Source organism: Lithobates pipiens, unplaced genomic scaffold (assembly GCF_037356315.1).
Source record: "Lithobates pipiens isolate NorthernLeopardFrog02 unplaced genomic scaffold, aLitPip1_a1.2 Scaffold_19, whole genome shotgun sequence".
Taxonomy (NCBI): domain Eukaryota; kingdom Metazoa; phylum Chordata; class Amphibia; order Anura; family Ranidae; genus Lithobates; species Lithobates pipiens.
The window spans coordinates 521637619-521665184 of NW_027507764.1; the positions used below are offsets into that span (position 1 = coordinate 521637619).

General features: G+C 47.1%; 4 pseudogenes; all 4 read left to right on the forward strand.

The window, feature by feature from the left end:
* The first annotated feature begins 18487 nt into the window (after positions 1–18487).
* Positions 18488–18606, forward strand: LOC143998550 (5S ribosomal RNA; annotated as a pseudogene).
* A 7811-nt stretch (positions 18607–26417) lies between these two features.
* Positions 26418–26536, forward strand: LOC143998933 (5S ribosomal RNA; annotated as a pseudogene).
* Positions 26537–26869: 333 nt separating this feature from the next.
* Positions 26870–26988, forward strand: LOC144000086 (5S ribosomal RNA; annotated as a pseudogene).
* Positions 26989–27381: 393 nt separating this feature from the next.
* Positions 27382–27500, forward strand: LOC144000050 (5S ribosomal RNA; annotated as a pseudogene).
* The last annotated feature ends 66 nt before the right edge of the window (positions 27501–27566 follow it).

Sequence of the window (27566 nt, forward strand, 5' to 3'; positions counted from 1 at the left end):
CCTGCACAGGCGGTCAGCGCAACGGCTGTGGGGACGGCGCCCAGTCAGCTCGGTAAGTCTTGTGACAACGCTGCTTTTACTACTGCATTACAGTGTTTGATAGGAGTAGTGTCGGGGAGTGGGGGCCAAGGAGTCCCTTCTGCAGTGGTGGCCACCCGCGGGACGGGACCGGGACTGGGAATGCGGGGTCTGGGGGTAAGTTGCAGGACTTACTGAGGGGTTGAGAGTGCTGGTGGCTTTGAAGGGGGGACAGAGCAGTCCGAGGGGGTGGTACAGGGGGTGCCTGGGGGAGGGCCTGCGTGGAACATAGGGAAGATCTGAAAGTGTGGTATCAGTTCCTAGCAGAGTACAATGGTAGGGCAGTGTGGATGTCGGGCCCGGTGAGCAATTTCGACGTGGAATTGGTCACCGATGCAGCGGGGTCCACGGGGTACGGGGCATTTTTCCAAGGACGGTGGAGTGCTGAACCCTGGGCTCGGTCCTGGGTCACAGCAGGCCTCGTGCGGAATCTGGTACTGCTGGAACTGTTTCCGGTGGTGCTGGTGCTGGAACTGTGGGGGGAGGCATGTCGGAACCTGAAGCTTAGGCTGAAATGTGACAATATGGGGGTGGTGCAGGTCATCAATAGCATGTCGGCGTCTTCACAACCTGTCATTCGGCTGATGCGGCAGTTGGTGTTGCGTTGCTTGCGATTGAATGTGTTTCTTTACGCTGTGCACATCCCGGGAGTGGATAACACACTGGCTGATGCTTTGTCTCGCTTTCAGTGGGACAAGTTCAGGGCCTTGGCCCCGGAGGCGGACGAAGAAGGCATGCCTTGCCCAGGCTGGATGTGGGAACTGGTATTGGAATCGCTGCAGGATGGATCAGGAGGTCGGTGAGTGGTGTGACGTGGGGGGCATATACGAAGGTGTGGAAGGAATGGTCGGATTTGGTACCGGAGGCGGGAGTGGAGCAGGATGGGTCAGCTGCACAGTTGTTGGTTTTGTATTTTGTGTCCAGAAACATGGAAGAGGGGTGCTCGGTTTCGTCTATCGAGAAGAAGATGGCAGGTTTGGGGTTTTTGTTTAAATTGAGCGGGCAGGAGGATTGGACGCAGTGTTTTTGGGTACGGCAAGCGCTCAAAGGTTACCGGAAGGTGCATCGGCGGCAGGACACGCGCAGGCCTATTACGTTTGCTAATTTGCTGGCTTTTCTGCAACAACTGGGGTCGGTGTGTTCATCCTCTTATGAGGTGTCACTGTTTTCGGCGGCTTTTTCGTTAGCGTTTTTTGGGGCGTTTCGGGTAGGGGAACTGGTTAGCCCATCTAGGGCTGTGGCAGGGGGTGTTTTGAAGGAGGATGTACACCTCTGGGAAGATAGGTTTCCTGTGTGAATGGACTCTTAGCCCTTGTACACACAGTCGGAGATTCCGTCGTATTTTGTCCGTCGGATTTTGTCCAACGGATTTTGTCCGAAACTGTTGTATTCACATGGTCGGACAAAGTTGACGGAAAATCCGACGTGATGACGTTATTTTGTTACGACGGGACTATGTTCACGCTAGTAGCCAATAGCTTTGGTGTAGGAATTTGATCTGAGCATGCATGGCACTTTGTCCGATCGGAATTCTCTACACATGATCGGAGTATGTCCGATCGGAGCATTTTGTCAGAAAATTTTACCAACAAGTTGGAAAACTTGGTCCGTCCGATGTAGACCATACACACAGTCGGAATATCCGACAAAACGGTCCGATCGGACACATTTCGTCAGAATCTCAGACCGTGTGTACAAGGGCTTAGAGTTGCCCTCTCATCCCTTTAAAACTAAACACATGTGAATTTCACGGGTTCTGTGGCTGATTCAGGTGGTAATTAAACTCACTTGGTGCCTTATCTGCATTAAATTGGTTTCAGAACCTGTGTAAATCATATGTGTTTGGGTTTAAAGGGATGAGGTGGCATCTCTAGGTCCAGTGAGGCCAAATTTTTACCAGAATTCTGCCCTGAAATTGAGCCAAAGATGCACAGGACCCCTGTGCAAGCCGCTCCACAGCCACCAGAGATACGTGAACAGACTCCATAGTAGAGTTGCCACCTCATCCCTTTAAACCTGAACACATATGAATTACACAGGTTCTGAGGCTAATTTCATGCAGATAAGGCACCAAGTGAGTTTAATTATCACCTTAAATAGCCACAGAAACTGTGCAATTAATATGTGTTCAGTTTTAAAGGGATGAGGTGGCAACCCTACTCCATAGAGAGCCGGTCACAATCTCCTGATATGCAAATTGGCAGTGGGGAAACCCATTTCCACTTCACACTAGTGTGAACCCAGTTTTATAGCTGTAAAGGGTGGGCCAACTCAATATTGAACCCTACAGACTAAGCCTGGGATGCCATTAAAGTTCATGTGCGTGTAAAGGCAGGTGTCCCAATACTTTTGACAATATAGTATTTATATTATAAGACCTAGAAACAAATCTGGCAGAACATTGTGCTGGGTTATAGGGTTAACCTTAGCAACATCAACAAAAGTAATGAATCAGATACTCACTCACTGGTTCAGGGATGTGTTGGAGAAGGTGGATCCTCACATTCAGTTTGTCTAAGCCCTTGTACACACGGTCGGAGAATCTGTCGGAATGAGTCTTATCGGACCGTGTCGTCAGATAATCCGACTGTGTGTGGTATGCATCGGACTGATTCCGTCCGACCCAATTTTCCAACATGTTGGAAATATTTCCCGACCAACTGGGCCGGACGGACCTAATTCGATCATGTGTAGAGCATTTTCATCGGACCAAGAGCCACGCATGCTCAGATCAAATTCCTACATCAAAGCTATTGGCTACTAGCCTGAATGTAGTCCCATCGTAACAAAATTACGTCATCACGTTCTGAAAGATCTGATTTTTCGCCAACTTGGCCCGACCGTGTGTATGCAACAGTTTCGGACAAGATCCGACGGACAAAATCCGACGGGCAAAATCTGACGGATTTGGTTGTGGAAATCTCCGACCGTGTGTACAGGGGCTAAGGGTACAATGGCTACCTGACATCAAGAAGGTAAGACAATGTTAGATTTGGATCACATTTTGTATTTCCATGTACTATGGCTTACGCCTTTCAATAAAGTCTGCTTACCCTCCATCCAGCCACCACCATGGAACCAAACCAAGCTTTGTATATTATATCAAGTTATACCATTGCAGCATATAGTAAAAGTTCAAAGCTTTGGCTTGCAACCTTGTCCCTGTATCACCCTCTCCACTAGGGATGAGCTCAGGCGCGTTCGCATGGTCCATGTGCAGATCCCGCCAGGAAGTCGGCGCAGCGCTGTGCTAATCACAGCCAGTGAGACATTGCCCGATCTCAGCAGCGGCGCATTAGGGCAATGTCTCACTGCCTGTGATTAGTGCAGCACTGCGCCGACTTCCTGGCAGGTTCTGCACGTGGACCATGCGAACACGCCTGAGTTCATCCTTACTCTCCACATTGTGTACACAATTTACAATTTATGGCCACAAAGTGGCATTCAGAGCTTCCGATCCCATTCAGATTTCAATAACTATCTCTGAAACAGTTGATTTTCCTCTACTGCTTACTCATGGATGAAAACCTAAATGAACAGCTTCAGCTCTGGAATATTTTACCCACTTCCTGAGCAGAGCAATAAAATCTGTGATTTTTATTGTAACTGTGACATTACGGCGGACACAATTTTGACACTATTTTGGGACCACTGCCATTTATACAGTGATCAGTGCTATAAAAATGCACTGATTACTGTGTAAATGAGACTGGCAGGGAAGGGGTTAACCACTAGGGGGCAATGAATGGGTTAAGTGTGTCCTTGGGAGTGATTCTAAATGTGGGGGGGGGGCTACTACTCACATGACAGCGATCACTGCTCCCGATGACAGAGAAATGCCTTGTTTACATAGGCACTTCCCCATTCTGCCACTCCGTGACACGATCGCCAAGAGACCGGCGGACATCGAGTTTGCCAGTTCCGTGGGCGCGGTCATGCTGTGCGCGCTAGCCCAGCCTGTACAGTTAAAGGAGATGTACAGGTACACCCATTTGCCCACTGCTGCCATTGTGCCGACGTATATCGGCTAGTAGTTAATGATGAAACTTCTCCATTTCTACAGTCTAATGTACAATACTACGGTGCTGCTTGTAAATTTACTTTGGAGGAGAGTTTTGCCAAATGCTGTGTGTAACTAAATTATCTTCAGGCCTCCCTGACCCCTGTGTATTAGGACGTGTTATATATAACATACGTTAATGTATGTGATGTTTACCCCCCCTTCATGACCAGGCCATTTTTATTGCGATATGGCACTGCGTTACTTTAACCCATTCATCCCGAAGCCTATTTCTGACATTTGTTGCTTACATGTTAAAATCTGTTTTTTTTTATGCTAGAAAATTACGTGGTACCCCCCAAACATTAATATATATATATATATATATATATATATATATATATATATATATATATATATATATATATATATATATATATTTTTTTTTTTTTTTTTTACTAGAGACCCTAGCGAATAAATTGGTGATCGTTGAAATTGTTTTTTTTTTTGTTTTTTTTGTCTCATGATATTTGCTCAGTGCTCTTTCAAACACATTTTTTAGGGGGAAAAAATACACTTTTATGAAAAAAAAAAAAACATAAAGTTAGCCCAATTTTTTTCTATAATGTGAAAGATGATGTTACGCCAAGTAAATAGATACCTAACATGTCGTGCTTGTGAACAATAATGGAATGGCGACAAACTAAGGTACCTAGTAAATCTCCATAGGCAGTGCTTTTAAAAATAATGTAACGGTTACCAGGTTAGAGTTACAGAGGAGATCTAGTGCTAGTATTATTGCTCTTACTCTGACGATTGTGGCAATACCTCACGTGTGATTTCAACACCATTTATATATGCGCCGTGACTTACGTATGCGTTTTCTTTGCTGCAAAAGCATGTGAAGACAGGAGGGGGGTGCTTTAAAAAAAATATCTTATTTTTTTTCTTTTTTCTTTTTTTGCTTTGTCCATTTAAAAAAAAAAAATAATAATTCTGATCACTTTTATTGCTGTCACAAGGAATGTAAATATCCCTTGTGACAGTAATAGGCATGTGACCGGTACTCTTTATGGAGGGTTAAGGGGTCTAAAAGACCCTCCTTTTGCACTTACAAGTATTTAGAACACCAAAATCAGCGATTCTGAATACTGTTATTTTTTTTTATAAATCGGTGCCGTTGGGATTTTACATCGGAGACCCGATCCAAACCAAATATGGCTTTGTTCAGGTCTCAACCTAGGCGGCGGACGTGCCAACTGGTGGCTCAGGTATACCAGTGGGACAGAAAGAGCGGCGGGAGGGGGGGTTGGACGTCCCCTCTCGAACGGCTTTAAGCCGCCTTAGGTTGTTATCACTAAAAAGCCAAACGCCCGTTCTAAAAAAAAAAGTAACCCCTTCAAGCCACGAACGCAAATTTGCATACAGTAAGAGCGATGTCATGCCCAAATATTGTCCTTTTCCTTTTTTTTTCCCACAAATAAAACTTTCTCGTGGTGGTATTTGATCACCTCTGCGTTTTTTTTTTTTTTTAACTCAAAACTGATTTTATTGGTACTGTGGCAGCAGGCAGGTAAAATCACCTGGTTGTATCCAGGATGGGAAATATGTGTGCCCTAGATTCAGGCTTTATGCAGACTTGTACAACTAGAGGGGAAGAGTTAATGAGCCCAGCTGAAGTAAGTGGGCTCATTAAGACCTCTACAAAAAACCCCAGCACAACCAGTTTTGTGTGCATAGACTGGGGAGTGTGAGACCTGTTCTGTGCGGTGAGTTAACGCCTGTGTGGCAAACCTCTACAACAGAGACAGGGACTGGTGCAGCACAAGGCTGCACTCAGTTGTTTGACAGGGAAACTAAGTGTGTAATTAGAGGTCAAGCTGACCAGGATTTATTTTCATGTTTTTCTTTTGTTTTGGCTGTTATATTTTTTACTGCCTGTAGCATGAATAAACCGCACCTTTTGTTTTTTCCACTTACAACGCTGTCTGCTGTGCCTGATTTTGTTTTGTGAACCCATCCAGGGGGTCACACACACCCGCTGCTGAGCTAACCCCTCACAGTTGGTGGAGAATGCGGGCAGTTTTTTTTCTATTTTTTTTTTAAGGCCAGCATGGAGGAGATACTGAGACAGCTGGCTCTAGCAAATGCAAATCAGCAGCAAACAAATGCGGGTTTACAAAGGAGCCTTGCAGCCCAGCAGCAGACAAATGCAACTTTGCAGCAGAGTCTGGAAGCTCAGCAGAAGGCTCCCCAGCAGAGTCTGGAAGCTCAGCAACAAGCCCAGCAGCAGACAAATGCAACTTTGCAGCAGAGTCTGGAAGCTCGGCAACAAGCCCAGCAGCAATCTGAAGCCCGCTTCATAGACCTGTTGCAGAAGCAAGAGCAGAGTTTTCAACAGCAAATAGAGACATTGATACAGCAACGTCCGCAGACCAATGAAGCAAGTGGTTACAATAATACCGCATCCTTTGGTGTGAGCCGTTTACTGACAAAAATGACTGGAGAGGATGATCCGGAGGTGTTTTTGACCACATTTGAAAGGACTGCTGAAAGGGAAAAGTGGCCTAAGGAGCAATGGGCTGGACTGGTGGCCCCTCTGTTAACTGGGGAATCGCAGAAAGCTTATTATGACCTAGAGCCTGACCAAGCAAAAGACTATGTGGTACTAAAAACAGAAATATTGGCACGGCTGGGTGTCACCCTGGCCATCCGGGCTCAGCGTGTGCATAATTGGACTTTTCAGGTTGGAAAACCTCCCAGGTCTCAAATGTATGGTTGAATATATTTTTATTGTATGCCAGACAGGAAAAGTAACACATTTGTAAACAGGCAACTACATCACATACGTCGCCGTTAACATCAAATAAGGCACATCAATATAAACAGGATAAAAAGAAAAAAGGGGGGGAATCAGAAGTAGCGGGTACAGCAAGGAAAAGGAGAGGAGGGGCAGGGAGGGAGGAAAGGAAAGCCAGTAAGAATAGAGAAAGAGAGAAAGTAGGGTGGGGAAAAACAGGGGGGAGCACAGCACTCGCATTTATAAAAACAAACAAGTGCAGGATATGCACCATGATTATTCACTCGTGATACATCAGAAGTGGTCATCACAATAGGCAACGGTAAGCAATCAAGGTTAGGCCGCTAATGCCACCAATGGTCAAAATAACGACACCCTCCTCCGTCCGAACCTGGCAGGCAGTCTGCTCAGGAGATCTTGAGGTTGTTGAGGAATAATTCCGTCTGAGAATGGTGTCGCCAAATGGACCACAACATGGTAAACCTTTCGTAAGCATCATCCGCCTTCGCCTGCAGTTCCTCCATGAGCATAGTGTCGTTAAGGATGTCCACCCACGCTGAAACAGGGGGGGTGGAGTCCTTTTTCCAGTATAGGGAGATGGCATGACGAGCCGCCGAGAGAAAGAATCTCAGGAGACTGCATTTCTGAGACCGGATCGACCCAGGGAGAATGGATAAAAGTGCAGACAGAGGCGATGGAGGCAACGAGGCCTGATACATGTCATTATAAATCTCAAAAATCTTATCCCAAAAGGGACGAATCCCAGCACACTCCCACCAGATATGAATGTATGAACCCTGTGCTCCGTGACAGCGCCAACACACGTCAGTGGTTGAAGGAAACATCCTGTGTACCGAGATCGGGACCCTGTACCACCTCAAAAGGAGCTTATAGTTCTTCTCCTGTGTAAACCCCGACCTGGAGGATTGATGCGTGTGGGTAAAGGAGGTAGACCATTGTGTGGGGGAGATCTCTAAGTGTAGGTCTCTAGCCCATTTACCTGTGAATGCAGGGAGATCAGCATATAATCGAGTTTGGACATCTTTATAGATGAACGATAGAGTGTGTCTTGGGGTTTGAGCCAGGCTGCAGAGATCCTCAAATGGTGTAAGCGGTCTGTGCGTATTACCGGAGAGGTGAAGATCTCTGCAAATCTGGGTCAGCGAAATAGTCGTGAGCCAGTCCGTCTTGACATTGGTCTGGGGATCTGGAGGGGGGCGGAAATGACCAGTAGTAGGGTGAACAAATTGATTGGCTATGGGCCAATGTTCACGTGTATAGGTCCCACAATGTTGCTTAGCAGCGAGGGTCGGGAGGGCCGGGTTGTCGAATAGGGGGGTTAACGGACCAGGATCCGTGGACAGGGCATAAGGGACAGCTTTATCATACCATAGCTTGAGAGCTGCCCGTGTCAGAGGGGAGATCCCCTGCATCACCCGAAACCCGGCGTGGTTCCCCCACAGTAGGGCCCGTAGGTCCACCGGGGCCATGTCTTGTTCAATTAAGGTGGAGGGTTTAATACGAGGTCTCGGGAACCAGTCCAAGAGTCGGGATAGCATCGCGGATGCGTGGTACAGTCGGAAATCAGGGAGGCCTGCTCCCCCTCTGAGTTTGGGGGCACTTAAAATCTTATGTTTAAGTCTAGAGGGGTGGTGTTGCCACACAAATGTGCCCACCATGGCTCGCAAGGCCAAGAAGAAGGGCGTCGGTAGAAGGATGGGAAGGGCTTGGAACAGATATAACGCCCTCGGAAGGATATCCATTTTAATGACATTCATTCTCCCCCACCATGAGAGCTTGAGATTGTGCCAATTCTCGAGAGAGCGCTTAATGGAAGTCAATAGAGGGCTAAAGTTTAGTGCATACACGTCATGTAGATTAGCAGGGATCTCCGTGCCGAGGTATTTGATCGAACGAGATTGCCATTTAAAGGAGAAGCGTTGCTGAACGAATTTTAGGTCAGTCGACGATAAAGATACATTTAAAGCTTCCGTTTTGTTCAGATTTAGTTTGAAATTACTATGAGCCCCGAACCGATCAAGCTCCTCGAGTATGGCAGGGAGGCTAATACGGGGTCGAGTGACATACAAGAGTAAATCATCTGCGTAGAGAGACAGCTTACGGGGAGCCGAGGGGGTGTCGATCCCATGAATAGAATGTTTATTTCTGATGGCTTGAGCCAAATGTTCGACAGTAATCGCAAACAAAAGTGGCGATAGGGGGCACCCCTGTCTGGTGCCGTTCCGGATCCCGAAAGCCTCCGACGTGTCCCCGTTAGCTAGGACCCTGGCAGATGGATTCTTGTAAAGAGCCATAATTTTGATGAGCATTCGTGGACCTAAGCCTATTTGCTGTAGGGAGGCCTGGAGAAACGTCCAGTTCACCCGATTGAACGCCTTTTCGGCATCGCAAGCTAAAAGACAAGTGGGAATGTTGTGTAATTTGGCATACGAGATAAGGTGTAGGGTTTTAGTGGTGTTGTCCCTGGCTTCACGGCCTGGGACAAAGCCCACTTGGTCACTGTGAATGATAGAAGGGAGCAGGGGAGCCAGGCGCGTTGCCAAGATTTTAGAATAAAGCTTGAGGTCAACATTTAATAGGGATATAGGCCTATAATTTCCACAGCGTGTGTGATCCTTCCCCGGTTTGGGTATGACCACTATTTGGGCTTGAAGAATCTGTGGGGAAAGGGGATGCGTATCATCTATCTCCTCAAATGTCTTGGCCATAAGTGGGGCAAGTTGGTGAAAAAATTTCTTATAAAATAGCGGGGAGTATCCATCGGGCCCAGGGCTTTTGCCATTCTTCAGACCTTTTATCGCTACTAGGAAATCATTCGTAGTCAGAGGCAACTCTAAGTTAGTGCTATCAGTTAAAGAAATGGTGGGTAAGGCCATGTCCTGAATGTATCGCGACAAATCGGAAGACGAGATGGAGGAGGAAGGGGTACTCGGGGAGGGTAGATTGTAAAGAGAGGAATAGAAGTCCCGGAACTCCGAAACAATCTCGGAATTCCGGAACCTCTTCTGTTGGGCAGAGGAGAAGAGGTAGGGGATGTGTTGCCTTCTCTGTCTAGGGCGCAGAACGCGTGCGAGATGCCTTCCACATTTGTTTGCCTGCGAGTAGTGAATGTGACGGCCTTTGTGATACGCATTCAACGATCTTGCCGAGAAGATCTGAAGTAAATCCGATGCGCGTTAGAGAGTTCCGTAAGAGTTCGCGGATCTAGGGTGCGTTTGTGTGAGGCCTCCAGGGAAGCAATCAGGGAGAAGAGTCGGCGTATTTTGTCCGTGCGCGCTCGCTTCAACCTGGAGCCGTGCTTTATAAAAACACCGCGGACGACGCATTTCAGGGCCTCCCATTTAGTCATGTTGCTAGTCCCATCATGGGCATGATCAGTAGTGAAGTCCTTAATGGCTTGAGACACCTCAGAAATGCATAAGGTATCTGTCAGCAAGTTGTCGTTCAACCTCCACGCACCGCGACGTGGGCAGCGAGGAAGGTTCCCGAGGGTCAGGTGTACCGGGGCGTGATCAACAAGAGCCGCATCCCTATCTCGCAGTGAGGGGCAAAGTCCAAAAGGTTTTGGCTGAGGAGAATGTAGTCTATCCTACTATAAGAATTATGTGCTGGGGAGTAATAGGTGTAATCCCTGTCAGAGGGGTGGAGCAGTCTCCAGGCGTCTACTAAGGTCACTTCCGCTAAGGCGGCCCTGAGTTTGGACAACAAGGTGGGTGACAGGTGGGACTTACCCGTGGAAGAGTCGAGTCTCGGCACAAGAGGGACATTCAGATCGCCCCCTAGGATCAAATTGGTGGTCCCGAAAGACTTGAGGCAAGCGGTCACGGAGCACAGGAATTGGAGTTGATTCTGATTGGGGAGATAAACATTGGCAATAGTCAAGACATTTTCAAAACATTGCAATTTCAAAAATAAAAACCTTCCGTTAGGGTCTATGTCACTTGCAAGCACGTGCGGGGTAAAGGAGCGGTGAAAAGCCACCGAGACCCCTCTGGAGCAGGCAAGAGGGTTCGTGCTGTGAAACCATGATGTGTAATGTCTATCTGGAATAGAAGGTACTTTATCAGTCCTAAAGTGGGTCTCCTGTAATAGTAGAACTTTCGAGCCAGCCTTATGAAAATGATGTAAAATCTGTCTACGTTTTTCAGGAGTGTTAAAGCCTCTACAATTAAGAGAGGAAAACTTAATATCTATCCCAGCAGCCATGGCGTAAGGAGGTTGGTGGCATGATACTCGATGCCAATGTGTGCAACTAAACAGAAGAGTGTGCAAGAGAGCTGTGCAGCAGGGGTGAGTAAGAGAGGGAAGGTGGGGGAAGTCAAGGGAGGAGAGGGAAGAAGAAGGTCAGAGCGCTGAGGTAGGACAAAGGAAAGATGAGTCCCTAGAGAGGCTAGGGGTATGTAATACAGATAAAAGTGTGAGCAAAGGTCCCGTAGCAGCATGAGTCGGTGTTCGCTAGATAGCAGAAGATGTGGAATTATAGGGAGAGTACTCCCTCTAGTGTCCATGTGGGGGTAAAAGTGATAGACACTACAAAAAGAAAGACTAAAGAGTAAAACAGAAACAAAGTCACTAAAGACTCTGTACACCCTATCGTGGGGGAACGTGGGTAAGATAAACTCAGGGGCTCCGCCCCAACTGTAATAAACTGTAATAAAGGCTAAACTGATGGACAGCACACAGCGCCTAGAGATACAAATGTCAGATGGTGTGCGCTAATGACAACAGATAGCTAAGCCAAAGGGCGGACAGCCGTCCGCTAACGTTTGAGAGGCACATAACATCAATCCTGGGGATCAAAGTTAGTGGATTCAGTACAGATACATGTAAACAGAACAGAAACCCTGATAAAAAAAGAAAAAAAATATAGCACACAGCAGTGAGGTAAGTAAGGTAGTTTGCTAAACCATACAGCCACTCCCCTGTCCCGACCCCCTCTTTCCCAAGCGTAATATAATATAACATAACATCCCAACCACCCCTTAAAAACAGGGTACAATATGGAAGGAAGGTGTCCACAGATCTCTTAACACAAAGGGAGAATGGCAGGGGGTGCCCCGTATATGAGACATACCAAAAATAAAAAGGATAATAAAAAAAAAGAGAGGAGGGGGGGGAGGGGAGGAATGAAAATCCAAAAGTGTGCCAATATGACACAATGTGAACCGCCAGCCGGGGCTAGCGGAAGAGAGATCAAGTGAATAACAGTCAGGATATAGGGTGTAGGGGGACAACCTGGGGGCCAGGAGTCCAGTAAGGCAGCGGCAAAAACGTAGAGGTCAAACACCCACTTTCAAGTGGGACTTAATGTGTTCATCCTGGAGGGGATTTGGTGGTGCGGGAGCGGGACCTCTTCTTCTTGGTTTGCTTCACCCAGGCAGAGGTGCTGGGCAGGCCAGGGGTAAAGGCAGTCAGGGGCCAGTCTGGGATCCTGATTTGAGGTAATTCAAAAGTGCCAAGGAAGTTGGGCAAGTCCCCCAGCGTGCGGAATGTGGCAGATTTACCATCATGGGAGGCGAAAAGGTGAAACGGGAACCCCCAACGATATTTGATCTGTTTGGTATGAAGAGCGTCCGTGACCGGCTTCAGGGCCTTCCTCATCAGTAATGTTTGCTTAGAAAGATCCGTCAGGAACATGACAGGCGTGTCATTGAACAAGATGGAGTCCTGTGCACTCGCAGCTTGCATTATTTCAGCTTTAATGTTAAAGAAATGGACGCGGCAAATAACGTCTCTGGGGTGAGCTGGGTTAGGGTTGCGAGGGCCGAGAGATCTATGAATTCTATCAATCTCAATCGGCGTATCCTTAGGTTTATTAAGCAATTGGTTAAACATGGTGGTGGCAGCCGATAACAGATCTTTGTTTTCAATCGCTTCAGGGATACCGCGGATGCGAATATTGTTGCGGCGACTTCTATTCTCCTGGTCGTCGAGACCGTAGAATAAGTGCTGAATCTGATTAGTATGTTGCTGTAGGATATGGTCATGTTCCCTGAGCCTATTCGCAGATTCCTCCGCATGGAGCTCAATGTCCTCAAAACGCTGACCAATGTCCTGGCGCAGATCCTTAAGCTCCCTTTTATAGGACCTCTCTAGTCTGGTAATATATGCCTCAATGTCACCTTTAGTGGGGAGAGCCTTAATATAGCTTTCCATGTCTCAGCCTCTGCTCTGCTTGCCAGAGGCTGGAGAAGGGCTCCTGGAGGGTGCTGGGCTCTCTGGACTCCCATCCCGCATCATAGGGCACCCTGGGGAGGACGGAGGTGAAGAGGGCCGGGAGGTCTGTACCTTAGAGGCAGTTTGAGCTGCCTGTGCTGCCGCCGAGCGGGTCGCCACCATCTTGGATTCCGGCGCGGCCTGGCAGTTCGGTCCCCTCGCAGGGAAAAAACTGTCGATGTCCCCCGGTTTTTGGGACCCCGAGGTGCGGGGGGTGTGTGGGGCTCCTCTCCTGCTCATGAGGATGGTCGGTGAAGTCCGAGATCGCGGCGCTGTGTGCCGATGGGAACGGTGGAGCGGGAGCTGAGCTCTCACACGTCCTTCTCCTCCATGCGCTGGGCCACGCCCCTCCAGGTCTCAAATGTATGATCTCATTCACCTGAGCAGGAAGTGGCTGCAGCCAGAGACTTTGACCGCACCAAACATTGTGGAACGTGTTGTCATGGATCGTTTCCTGAGAGCTCTTCCTACTGCCATCCAAAAATGGGTAAGCCATGGAGACCCAGAAAATGCAGATAAACTTGTGGATCTGGTTGAGAGGTACTTGGCTACAGAGAACCTGACCACCTCTTCCAGGGACTCACGGACTTTCTACCCTAAGACCAGATCATCCCCAGTGGCGGGTAAGATGACTCCAAGGGGTGTGGGTGGAGAGAGTGAGAGGGTGGGAGTTCTACCTAAGGTCTGGCGGGAGCAGCCCAGGAAGCCTATGCTGCAAGAGGCAGCGAAAAAGATTATTTGCTACCGCTGCCGGCAAGAGGGACATATTGCAGCCAATTGCCCAGTTGTGGATGAGCCTATGCAATGTGACTTTATAAGGGAGAGACGTCAGTCGCTGTTTGTGACAGTTGCATGCACTGCTATTCGGGGACCTGAGAAACATTTATGTAAAATGTGTATTAATGGTAGAAATGTTGATGTGTTGCTGGATTCAGGTAGCCTGGTAACGTTGATAAAAGCTGAATTAGTTACTACAAAGGTCTCTGGGAAGAACAAGGTGGCTGTTATTTGTGTGCATGGGGACACCCGAGAGTATCCTGTAACTTCAGTGTTTTTTGAGACCCCCAAAGGTAACCTCTCTCATCAGGTGGGGTTAGTGTCTCACTTACCACATGATGCTATTGTGGGAAGGGATTTTCCAAAATTCTGGGAACTCTGGGATTGTCCTGAGCCCCCCACTGGTGCCCCTATAGACCAGGAAGATGACCAGAATTCCTCTGGGAGTGGTAAGGACTCTCCTGAATTTCCCTTGTCAGTATTGGCGGGGGAAACTCGAGAAATTGGGGAGGAGCCAACATCCTCAGATGAAAACATGCCGTCTGTGGAGTTTTCAGATCTTGAGGTTCACAGGGAAAATTTTGCCACAGAACAGTTACCTTACAGAAAGTTGGTGTTAGAATTGGCCCATGGGCACATTCTGGGAGGTCATCTGGGGACCGAGAAAACCAGAGAGAGGGTATTGCAGAGATTCTATTGGCCTGGGGTCATGAAGGAAACAGAAAATTATTGTTCCTCCTGCCCTGTGTGTCAGAAGTCGGCACCTATGCCACATTTCCGTAACCCGCTGGTACCTCTTCCTATCATTGAGGTCTCCTTTGAGAGGATCGCAATGGATTTGGTAGGTCCGATAATGAAGTCTGCTAGGGGGCATCAGTACATTTTGGTTATATTGGACTATGCCACCCGTTATCCGGAAGCAATTCCTCTCCGAAATACCTCGGCCAAAACCATAGCCAAAGAGCTATCTCTTGTTTTTAGCCGCGTGGGTATTTGTAAGGAACTGCTTACGGACCAAGGTACACCCTTTATGTCCCGGGTTATGAAAGAATTATGCAAGTTGTACAAAGTGACGCAATTGCGTACATCTGTGTATCACCCCCAAACAGATGGGTTGGTTGAAAGATTCAACAAAACCCTAAAACAAATGTTAAAGAAGGTGGTGGATACAGATGGAAAGAATTGGGACTGTCTAATACCCTATCTGATGTTTGCCATTAGGGAGGTACCCCAATCCTCTACGGGTTTCTCACCCTTCGAGTTGCTCTATGGGAGACACCCAAGAGGGCTGCTGGATATCGCCAAGGAAACTTGGGAAAATGAGAGTTCTCCTCACAGGAGCGTGATTGAGCATGTCGCCCTGATGCAAGATAGAATTGCACAGGTAATGCCAATCGTAAAGGAACATTTGACCCAAGCGCAGTTAGCACAGCAGAGAGTGTACAACCGTGGGGCCAAGACCCGTACTTTTTCCCCGGGGGATAGGGTCTTGGTGCTAGTCCCTACGGTTGAAAGCAAATTTCTGGCCAAATGGCAAGGTCCATACGAAGTAATTGAAAAAATTAGTGAGGTGAACTACAGGGTTAGACAGCCAGGAAGGCGAAAGCCGGAGCAGATCTATCACGTCAATCTGCTGAAAGCCTGGAGGGATAGGGAATCCCTAGTCGCAGAGACTTTGTCACAAGTACAGCCTGATTGCTTAGTTCCTGAGGTTGGAATAGCAGACACCTTATCGAAACCCCAACAACAGGAGGTTAAAGAGTTTGTACTTCGTAACAAAGAGATTTTCTCTGAGCTTCCGGGACAAACATCTGGCGTAGAGCATGACATTATCACCCCGCCAGGAGAAAGGGTAAAACTAAAACCTTATAGAATACCAGAGGCCCGACGGGAGGCAATACGTGGGGAGGTTCAAAGGATGTTGGAATTGGGTGTCACAGAGGAGTCCCAGAGTGACTGGTCCAGTCCTATCGTACTAGTGCCCAAACCTGATGGGAGCTGGCGGTTTTGTAACGATTTTCGACAATTGAATAAAGTTACAAAATTTGACAGCTACCCCATGCCGCGTATAGATGAGTTGATTGACCGGCTGGGAACAGCCCGATATATGACAACTCTTGATCTCACCAAAGGGTATTGGCAAATTCCCCTGGCCGAGTCGGCCAAGGAGAAAACTGCGTTTGTAACCCCAGATGGGGCATTCCAATATAAGAGAATGCCGTTTGGGTTACAGAATGCACCGGCAACATTCCAGCGGAAAATGGATAAGATTCTGAGGCCCCATCAGAAATATGCTGCAGCTTACCTGGATGATGTGATTATCCATAGCACAGACTGGGTCTCACATTTGCCAAAAGTACAAGCAGTCCTAGACTCTATCCGGGAAGCTGGGTTTACGGCCAATCCAAAGAAGTGTACCATTGGACAGGAGGAGGCCAAATATCTTGGGTACACTATTGGGAGGGGGGTGATAAAACCCCAAGTCAATAAAGTCGAGGCCATACAGAGTTGGCCACGTCCCAACAGCAAGAATCAGGTACGAGCCTTTCTGGGAATCGCTGGCTATTATCGACGATTCATTCCCCATTTTGCTTCTCAGGCTGTGCCCCTCACCAACCTGACAAAAGGGAAAGAGTCTGTCATGGTTAAATGGTCCCCAGAGGCTGAAGAAGCATTTCAGTCCTTAAAAACAGCCTTATGTAGCCAGCCAGTGTTGTACTCACCAGACTTCTCTAAGGACTTCGTGGTACAAACTGATGCATCAGACGTTGGGTTAGGAGCAGTGTTATCCCAGGTCTGGAACGGGGAAGAGCACCCAGTCATTTACCTCAGCAGGAAGTTGAAGTCCCATGAGGTAAATTACTCCACGATTGAAAAGGAATGTTTAGCAGTGAAGTGGGCTCTAGATTCCCTTCGGTACTATCTGCTAGGTAGGCACTTTGACCTGGTGACTGATCATGCTCCTTTAAAGTGGATGGCTCAGAACAAGGAGACCAATAGAAGGGTAAATAGGTGGTTCCTGGCCCTACAGGAATTTAACTTTACAGTTAAGCATCGCCCTGGTGTTAAAATGGGGAATGTGGATGCTTTGTCTCGGATACATGCGTGTCTGACTGCTTGTGTTACAACCCCAAGGTTGAAACAAGAGGGGGGGGTATGTGGCAGCAGGCAGGTAAAATCACTTGGTTGTATCCAGGATGGGAAATATGTGTGCCCTAGATTCAGGCTTTATGCAGACTTGTACAACTAGAGGGGAAGAGTTAATGAGCCCAGCTGAAGTAAGTGGGCTCATTAAGACCTCTACAAAAAACCCCAGCATGCTTAGGTAGATGCTCCATCCTGGAACCAGTTTTGTGTGCATAGACTGGGGAGTGTGAGACCTGTTCTGTGCGGTGAGTTAACGCCTGTGTGGCAAACCTCTACAACAGAGACAGGGACTGGTGCAGCACAAGGCTGCACTCAGTTGTTAGACAGGGAAACTAAGTGTGTAATTAGAGGTCAAGTTGACCAGGATTTATTTTCATGTTTTTCTTTTGTTTTGGCTGTTATATTTTTTACTGCCTGTAGCATGAATAAACCGCACCTTTTGTTTTTTCCACTTACAACGCTGTCTGCTGTGCCTGATTTTGTTTTGTGAACCCATCCAGGTGGTCACACACACCCGCTGCTGAGCTAACCCCTCACAGTACAAAAATACAAAATGACAATCACAGAATCAGCATAACATACATGTTCATGCAGCATACAAAGAAAGGTACTTTTCACTTGTCAATGTCATGTACCACTATTGGTATAGATATTATCCTATATAAACAGCATACCAAGTTAAAGAAATAGTATGGTCCATTCGGGCCTCAGCCCCTTTGCAACCGGGCCTGCCCTTACCACGTCAGTTGTTATTTCTCTATAACTCTATATTCCCCGGTATATCTCTCCTTACACTTCCTAAATAGTCTATCCATAACCAGCTCCAGGGGAGAAAACTCAGGGCATCAAGCCAAGGACCCCATAGCCGTTCAAATCTTCCCGCCCGACCCCTGTGTTGATAAATGTACTTTTCCATGCTTAACATGTTCCCCATCTGAGATATCCATTCCTTCAACCTCGGGGGGTTGCTCGCTCTCCAGTGTTGAAGGATAAGTTTACGTGCCTGAAAGAGGGCTCTACCTATGGCCTCCTTGGAGAATGCCTCCAATGGGAGGTTGTCCATTATACCTTATATAAGAGACAAACCTCATCAGTAACGTCTGCTTGGAAAGATCCATCAGGAGCATAACAGGTGTGCCATTGAACAGGATGGAATCCTGTGCACGTGCAGCATGCATTATTTCAGCTTTGATATTAAAGAAATGGACGCGACAAATGACGGGTTTGGCTTGAAGAGAAGGTGGCAACCCTAATCTCGTCTGATCTCGGATGCTAAAAAGGGTCGGGCCTGGTTAGTACCCGGATGGGAGACCGCCTGGGAATACCAGGTGCCGTATGCTTTTTTTTAATAAGTTGTTGGCATCGACGACCTGTTTTATTTTTCTGCTTGTTTGCCAAGGTGACCATCTTGGCGTTTGTCAAGAGGGTTGAGAGTACCCAGCAAGATCGCCTACGGCCACATCACCCTGAATGAGCACGATCTCGTCTGATTTTGGATGCCAAGCAGGTTCGGGCCTGGTTAGTACCTTCATGGGAGACCGCCTGGGAATACCAGGTGCCGTAGGCAGTTTATTTGTTTAAAGACATTTTATTGAAGTTTTAAGAAGAATACAAAACAACAATCGAATGAAAAGTACAAATCCATTTGTAAAGGGACACAATAAAGTGTTACTATGCTGTTAAAGGTAAAAGCAGAACAGGACACAATAAGATCCATGAAGCGGCACCGTGTAGGTGAAAAGATAGTAAAAAGAGAAGCATTCAGTAAAACATGAGTGTAAGTATCGTAACCATCGATCGATAAAAGGCGTTATTCGATCAGAGCAAGCAGTTCTCGCATTTCAGCAGTGTTAAATGGTATGCAGTGTTATAATAGCTCGGCATGTATAGTCGTCGTTGAGGATGCGGATGTGATTGTATTGATATGCAAGTTGAAGCCCTAAAATAAAACAGAGTACTGTCAGCTAGTATAGAAAACTGTTATGTGTAGCACTTAAGGAAGCTTGCTAAGGAGAAATGATCTGGTCTAGCCAGGGTCAGTATGCAAGTGACAGACATATTCGGCTAGTTAGGGAGTCATTAAAGAATTCTGGGGAAGTACGGAAACGTAACCAACTTGACCATACGCAAGTAAATGTTGAGGGGGTGTCTTTCGCCTGATGTATCAATTCCTCCATCTCTGCAGTTTTATTTATACGGCTGAACCATTCCTACAACGAGGGAGGGTTCTTTGTTTTCCATTTGGCAAGGATGCACATATTCGCTGCCATAATCATATGCATGGGTAGAGATCCTATGTAAGCTTTTTTAGGTCGAGACGACACATGGAAAAGAGATTGTGCAGGGGAAAAATTTAGTGGGCGAGTAGAAAATTTTTGGGTGATTCTATGAACTTCCTGCCAAAATGGCTGGATAATGGGGCATGACCACCAAATGTGTTCTAGGGTTCCAAGGTTGGTCTGACATCTCCAACACTGAGGGGGGACGGATGGGTAGATATGATGTAGTTTGAGAGGCGTATTGTACTATCTGGAAAGCAGTTTGAACGCGTTTTCCTGAACGCAGACATTCTGGGAGCCTTTGTGTGCAACAGAGTATACAAATTCCCATTCTTTGGGTGTGAGAGCAGATGGCAGGTTTCTATTCCAGGCTTTAGTAGACCAATGCTCGTTACCGAGTTGGTGTGGGAACAACAAGTTATAAGAAAAGGAGATAAGGTGTCTCTGTGGTTCAACAAGTGTGCACATGTTCTCAAAAGGGGTCAAGGGTCGAGCTCCTTCTAGGGTGTATGGTCTTGAGGTCAGAAAATGTCGCATTTGGATATATGTTGGTCTTTGACAAGTCTGTAAAGGATAGAAGGCGTTTGCAAGCATAGAAGTCTTTGGACCGAATTGTGGGGTGAGGCCACAACCCTTTTAGAAAAGAGGCATGTAGACCAGGTGGAAAGGCCGGGTTGAATTTAAGTGGTGTCATCGGGCCAATGATCGAGGAGACCTGGAATTTATTGCAGGTATAGCGGAATGCAGAGAGCGACGTGGCGATCAATCGGTGGGAAGCATAGTTGCGAGGGACATGTGTGGGAAGTAGCCATGGGGTTTGGGCTACCGGAATCTGGTCTAGGGACGTTTCAAGTTGAACCCAATCTTTGGTCCGTAGGTGAATGTTCCAATCGATTATTCTAGTGAGGTGGCACGCTAAATAATATTTATGGATGTCTGGCAAGCCTATACCTCCCTGCATCTTCGGTGCAACAAGTCTTGCGTAACTCAGTCTGGGTCTTTTGGCACCCCAGACAAAAGTTGAACATAATCTTCGAAAGGAAGCGAAAAATGCCTGAGGGAGTGAAATAGGTATAGTTTGAAGCAGGTATAATATTCGTGGTAGAATATTCATCTTTATGATAGCTGCTCTGCCAAACCATGAGAATAAGCCTTTTGACCACTTATTAAGATCAGCGGATATTGTTTGTAGTAATGATTGGAAGTTCAGAGGGTATAGGCTTGCCAGGGACTTTGGAAGTTGTATTCCTAAGTAAGATATACTGTTAGGATTCCATTTAAAGGGGAAATTTGCTTGACATTGGGAACATTGTTTTTCAGTCAAAGAAATATTTAGTGCAAGGGATTTTTTGAAGTTTATTTGTAGGTTAGATATTGTATGAAATTGGTCAAGGAGCATGAGTAAATTAGGGATAGACGTCAAAGGTTCTGTCAAAAATAGAAGGACGTCGTCTGCAAATGCAGCGGCCTTAAACGTTCTCCCCTTCACATCCACTCCTTTAACCACTTGCTTACCGGGCACTTAAACCCCCCTCCTGCCCAGACCAATTTTCAGCTTTCAGCGCTGATGCACTTTGAATGACAATTGCGCGGGCATACAACACTGTACAAATGAAATTTTTATCATTTTTTTCCCACAAATAGAGCTTTCTTGCCAGGTATGAAGCCTACCTGGTCAGAGTGGACGAGGTCTGGGAGTAGTGGCAGGAGTCTGTTAGATAACATTTTTGCGTACCATTTAAGGTCAACATTTAGGAGGGAGATAGGCCTATAGTTGGTTACCTGTGTGACGTCTTTGTTCGGCTTGGGGATTACAGCTATATGAGCAGATAACATGTCGCGCGGAGCAGAACAGGGCGATGCACATGTGTTAAAAGAGGATAAGAAATGGGGTAGTAAAATTTGTTCATAAGTTCTATAATATCCGACTGTCAAACCATCGGGGCCCGGACTCTTACCTGCGTGCATGGAAGTAAGAGCCATGGTTGCTTCTTCCGGGGTCAGCGGGGCATCAAGTGTTTGGTATGCTGAGGTGCAAATAGGGGTCGGGCAGTATTTATTAAAAAAATCGGATAGGATTTTTTCCCGCTGTTGGTTAGGAGTCATGTGTACAGTGGTTGGTGTGGTCAGATTGTATAAGTTCGAGTAATATTTTACAAATTGGGCTGCAATGTCGGGTGTGGAAGTCAATTTTTTGCCTGATGAGTCATTGATACTATGAATGGTTGTCAATGCTTTCTTAGATTGGAGTGCTTTTGCTAATATTTTTCCGGATTTATTACCGTATTCATAGAACGTTTTTTGAGAGAGTATGTACTTGCGTCTGGTCTGTTTTCCCAGTAATTCTAGCATTTCTTTTCTCGATTGAGTGAGGGTGGTAAGGAGTGTAGTGGTGCTCTTTAGGTTATGTGCGCGTTCCAAGCGTCTAATTCTGGCGGCTAAGTCACTGAAGTTGGCTTTATATTCTTTCCTTTTTCTAGCTGCTGCCGCTATAAGAACTCCCCGAACTACACATTTGTGTGCTTCCCAATTAAGGAGGGGAGACGTATCTGCGGCTTTATTGTCCAGAAAATAATGCGTTAGGGTTTGTTCCACTTCTGATACTATAGTCGGGTCTGTTAAGAGGGAAGGGTCTAGTCTCCATGAATGTGCGCGTGGGCTATATGAGGGGATAGAGATCGTGATTGAGACAGGGTTGGGGTCAGAGAGAAACATAGGGTCGATGGATGCGTGTGTGAGAGAAGGTAGGGCTTCTTGGGAGATGAAGAGCTTTCTTGCCAGGTATGAAGCCTACCTGGTCAGAGTGGACGAGGTCTGGGAGTAGTGGCAGGAGTCTGTTAGATAACATTTTTGCGTACCATTTAAGGTCAACATTTAGGAGGGAGATAGGCCTATAGTTGGTTACCTGTGTGACGTCTTTGTTCGGCTTGGGGATTACAGCTATATGAGCAGATAACATGTCGCGCGGAGCAGAACAGGGTGATGCACATGTGTTAAAAGAGGATAAGAAATGGGGTAGTAAAATTTGTTCATAAGTTCTATAATATCCGACTGTCAAACCATCGGGGCCCGGACTCTTACCTGCGTGCATGGAAGTAAGAGCCATGGTTGCTTCTTCCGGGGTCAGCGGGGCATCAAGTGTTTGGTATGCTGAGGTGCAAATAGGGGTCGGGCAGTATTTATTAAAAAAATCGGATAGGATTTTTTCCCGCTGTTGGTTAGGAGTCATGTGTACAGTGGTTGGTGTGGTCAGATTGTATAAGTTCGAGTAATATTTTACAAATTGGGCTGCAATGTCGGGTGTGGAAGTCAATTTTTTGCCTGATGAGTCATTGATACTATGAATGGTTGTCAATGCTTTCTTAGATTGGAGTGCTTTTGCTAATATTTTTCCGGATTTATTACCGTATTCATAGAACGTTTTTTGAGAGAGTATGTACTTGCATCTGGTCTGTTTTCCCAGTAATTCTAGCATTTCTTTTCTCGATTGAGTGAGGGTGGTAAGGAGTGTAGTGGTGCTCTTTAGGTTATGTGCGCGTTCCAAGCGTCTAATTCTGGCGGCTAAGTCACTGAAGTTGGCTTTATATTCTTTCCTTTTTCTAGCTGCTGCCGCTATAAGAACTCCCCGAACTACACATTTGTGTGCTTCCCAATTAAGGAGGGGAGACGTATCTGCGGCTTTATTGTCCAGAAAATAATGCGTTAGGGTTTGTTCCACTTCTGATACTATAGTCGGGTCTGTTAAGAGGGAAGGGTCTAGTCTCCATGAATGTGCGTGTGGGCTATATGAGGGGATAGAGATCGTGATTGAGACAGGGTTGTGGTCAGAGAGAAACATAGGGTCGATGGATGCGTGTGTGAGAGAAGGTAGGGCTTCTTGGGAGATGAAGAGGAAGTCGATTCTGGAGTATTTCCCGTGTGGCGCCGAATAGAAAGTAAAGTCCTTTGTATCTGGGTATAGAGTTCGCCAAGCGTCATGTAAAAGTAAGGTTTGTAATTGCATTTTGATCGATCGTAAGGCAGCATAGGTAAGGGACGAAGCCCCGTTGGATGTGTCGAGGATGGGGTTCAGAGGGACATTGAAGTCCCCTCCTAAAATGAGTGTGCCTTCTTGAAATGCGGTCAACTTAGAGATGGTTTCTTTGAAGAACGTTACCTGGAGTGATTAGAACGTTAGCACAAATATGTCTGGGGATAGGATATGTAAGCGGGAGATTGGGGGGGAAGAAGAGTAATGATAATGGAGCGGACGTGTGCGTTGAAGGATGTGGGTAATCCGGCAGCAGGTAAGTACCTGCTCACCTGCGTATGTGAAGAGGAGTGGGAGCCGGAGTAGAGTAGGGGCCTGTAGGCTATGTCCTGCGCACATATCACAGGACAGTCCTACAAACCACTGAGTGGGAGGTGGTCGTCGGTAGTCAAGGAATTGGTAGGTGATGTCCAACACACCAACAGCCCTATAGTATGAGTGTAGAGAAAATCAAGGGGGCTACTTCAATAGTCGGTTATTAGTAGATCGTGGGTAGTCATGCCTATAAAAGTGCCTTAGTGGAGGAGCATAGCTTGAGCAATAACAGTATAATGCTCTTCCCCTGTGTAATTCAGCTAGAAGTGAGGAGATCTAATGGAATGTCGTTGCTTGTAAAATGGTGATTTAACACAATAACTAATAAACAGTAGTCTAAGAACCTCAAGCAAGAGGTCAAACAATTGAACCGGAGCGATTGATGTAGAATGGTCCGGTGCTAACGGAGACCAGAGGACGAGAGGAGGACGGAGCTGGCACACCGGTCAGGCTGGAACGGCCCGTGAAAGGTGGTGAACGAGGGCTTGTGGAATGAGCATATGCTTGAGGGCCAGTCTGCCAAGTAGTTATGCCACATGTACCAAGCAATAGGCTTGAGCACAGAAAATCTCGACCACAGTGCCAGACTGCCCCCCCCCCACCTCCGTCCTTGTTGTAAAATACAGTACAGGTGTCAACAGTATATTTTAACTTAGCGACCCAACATCTAAAAGATAAGATAACTCAGTGACAGGGAGTCCCATATGGGAAGCTATAGTTTACTGTAATCTCTATGAAGTAAGTGTTTATTTAGTGGAACAATAACGTCTAGAAGTGGAAGTTCGTTAGGGTAATCCGTAGTGTAATCATTTTGCCATGTTATAGAGAAACCTCTGTAGAAGGAAGGAAAGAATCATTGAAAGAAAGTGTGCACTCCGCACTAGTATCAAAGCAGTTGGGTTGTAAGACACCGTTCTACATCTCAGAGGTATAGTGGTCAGTGAGCTAAGGAAGTGAGATGTAAGTTTTTAAGATAGGGAGTAGATACACACAGTGGTCACTCTGAGATTGGGAGATTCACAAAAGAAGAGGTTTGATCCATTAAACGGTGAAGAGTCTATGAGCCTGTGATCTGTGGAACATACCTGGGTTGACACCATGGTAGATAGGAGAGACTGTGGTGCAGAATAGAGGGTGATCCCGGTGGACAAGAGTCGATGGTACGTGCTGTATCTGGTACCATAACCGGTCGAGACGGCCAAGACAATGTTGTTTAAACGAAGGTAGCGCAGGTCTGTGTTCGGATGGTAAATCGAGTGGCTGCGGGGCAAAGCTCAAGAGAGGTTGTTGGGGAGAGGACATGGCAAGTGACAGAAAGAGAAGGAGAAGAAAAAAGTACCCGATGAACTGACTGGACGGAGGAGATGAGGAATGTCAGCCCGGTGGTGGTAATGAGGATTCTTCTTTAACGGTCACGGCGGGCTCTGCGGGAAGTTGGCGCGGCCGTGGGGCTGTGTAAGTGTTGCTGAGTGTAGGACTCCGGAGGAAGTCGTCGGAGTGATGGGGAGCGTTGTCTCCTGTACGGTGAGGGCTGAGTTTCCATCTGATCTTCTATTCTCTGACCAGAGCGGAAGGAAGAACCAGCGAATTCAGCATACCAGTCGGGGAGTGATACCAACGGTATGTCCAGTGTGCGACAGAACGCTGTCAGCTCCTCAGGAACTCTTAAGATGGCCGACCGTCCTTGATGAGAGGCCGCAAGTCCGAACGGAAAGCGCCAGCGGTAAGGGATTCCGTTATTTTAAAATAAGAGGGGGCGTAGATCCCGTCTGTTCCGGAGCGTTATGGCTGAGAGGTATTGGTAAATAGAGATGTGATGACCCTCGTATTCTAGGTGTCTTTTGAGCCTGACCTGCTTAAGGATCATTTCTTTGATCTGGAAATCACAGAGGCAACAAACGACATCTCTGGGTGGGTCTGTATCGCGGCTGCGGGGTCTGAGTGCACAATGAATGCGTTCCATCGCTATGCTGGATTGAATGGGATTGTCAAGGAGCTGATTAAAGAGTGCTGAAATCACTGAAAGTAGATGATCGTTGTCAACACTTTCGGGGAGTCCTCTCACCCGAAGGTTGGGTCTCCTTCCCCTATTGTCCAAGTCTTCGACGTGTCTCTGAACGTCTCTCAATTGGGCTGTGTGGGTGTCTGTGGAGCGGTACAGCGTGGAGATTGTTGCTTGATGCATGGCGGTCTTTTTCTCTACCTTATGAACTCTCCCCGCTATGGCTTGTATTTCATGTCTGAGGTCTGTGATGGCGGCGAAAAGCGTATCTTTAATATCCGCTGCTACTGTGCGTAGATCTAGAAGGCTTTTCGATTGCAGGGCCGCTGGCGAAGTTGTGGTAGCTGAGGGAGGTGAAGGAGTGGGGTTTAGTACTATCCCGTCTTGTGAGGGAGCCGAGGTAGACGTTGCCATGTTTGTTCTCTGTGCTCTGAACAAGTCAGAGATATTCTGAGTTCCTCGGCTGTTTTTCTTCCTCGGGGATCTCGATCTGGAGGTAGAAGTGCCCCTGGATGCCGTACCCATCATCCGAAGTGACAGTAAAAGAGTTTTTTTCTCTCGTAGGGCTGATTGTAGGCTGTGGTGTGAAGGAGCTCAGGAGTTATGCTGCCATCTTCACTCACGGCAGACCACGCCCTCAGGCAGTTTTTTTATATGTTGTTGGCGTCGACGACCTGTTTTATTTTTCTGCTTGTTTACCGAGGTGACCATCTTGGAATTTGTCAAGAGGGTTGAGAGTGGCTAGCAAGATCGCCTACTGCCACATCACCCTGAATGCACCCCATCTCGTCTGATCTCAGATGTTAAGCAGGGTTGGGTCTGCTTAGTAACTGGATGGAAGACCGCCTGGGAGTACCAGGTGCCGTAGGCAGTTTTTTTATATGTTGTTGGCGTCGACGACCTGTTTTATTTTTCCACTTGTTTGCCGAGTTGACTATCTTAGCGTTTGTCAAGAGGGTTGAGAGTGGCCAGCAAGATTGCCTACGGCCACATCATCCTGAATGCGCCCAATTTAGACTGATCTCGGATGCTAAGCAGGGTTGGGCCTGGTTACTTCCTGCATGGGAGATCGACTGGGAATACCAGGTGCCATAGGCTTTTTTTAATATGTTGTTGGCGTCAACGACCTGTTTTTTTTTCTGCTTGTTTGCCGAGGTGACCATCTTGGTATTTGTCAAGAGGGTTGAGATTGGCAAGCAAGATCGCCTACAGCCACATCACCCTGAATGCGCCTGAGCTCATCTGATCTCGGATGCTGAGCAGGGTCGGGCCTGGTTAGTACCTGGAGGGGAGACCGCCTGGGAATACCATGTGCCGTAGGCTTTTTTAAATATGTTGTTGGCATCGACGACCTCTTTTATTTTTCTTCTTTTTTGCCGAGGTGACCATCTTGGCGTTTGTCAAGAGTGGCCAGGAAGATCGCCTACGGCCACATCACCCTGAATGCTTTTTGGCCAGGGTGACCATCTTGGCGTTTGTCAAGAGTGGGCAGCAAGATCGCCTACGGCCACATCACCCTGAATGCACCTGAATTCGGATGCTAAGCAGGGTCGCGCCTGGTTAGTAACTGAATTAGAGTCCGCCTGGGAATATCAGGTGCCGTAGGCTTTTTTTTAATAAGTTGTTGGTGTCGACGACCTGTTTTATTTTTCTGCTTTTTTGCCGGGGTGACCATCTTGGCGTTTGTCAAGACGGTTGAAAGTGGCCAGCAAGATCGCCTACAGCCACATCACCCTGATTGCGCCTGATCTCTTCTGATTTCGGATGCTAAGCTGGGTCGGGTCTGGTTAGTACCTGGATGGGAGACCGTCTGGGAGTACCAGGTGCCGTAGGCTTTTTTTTATGTTGTTGGCGTCGATGACCTGTTTCTTTTTTCTGCTTGTTTGCCGAGGTGATCATCT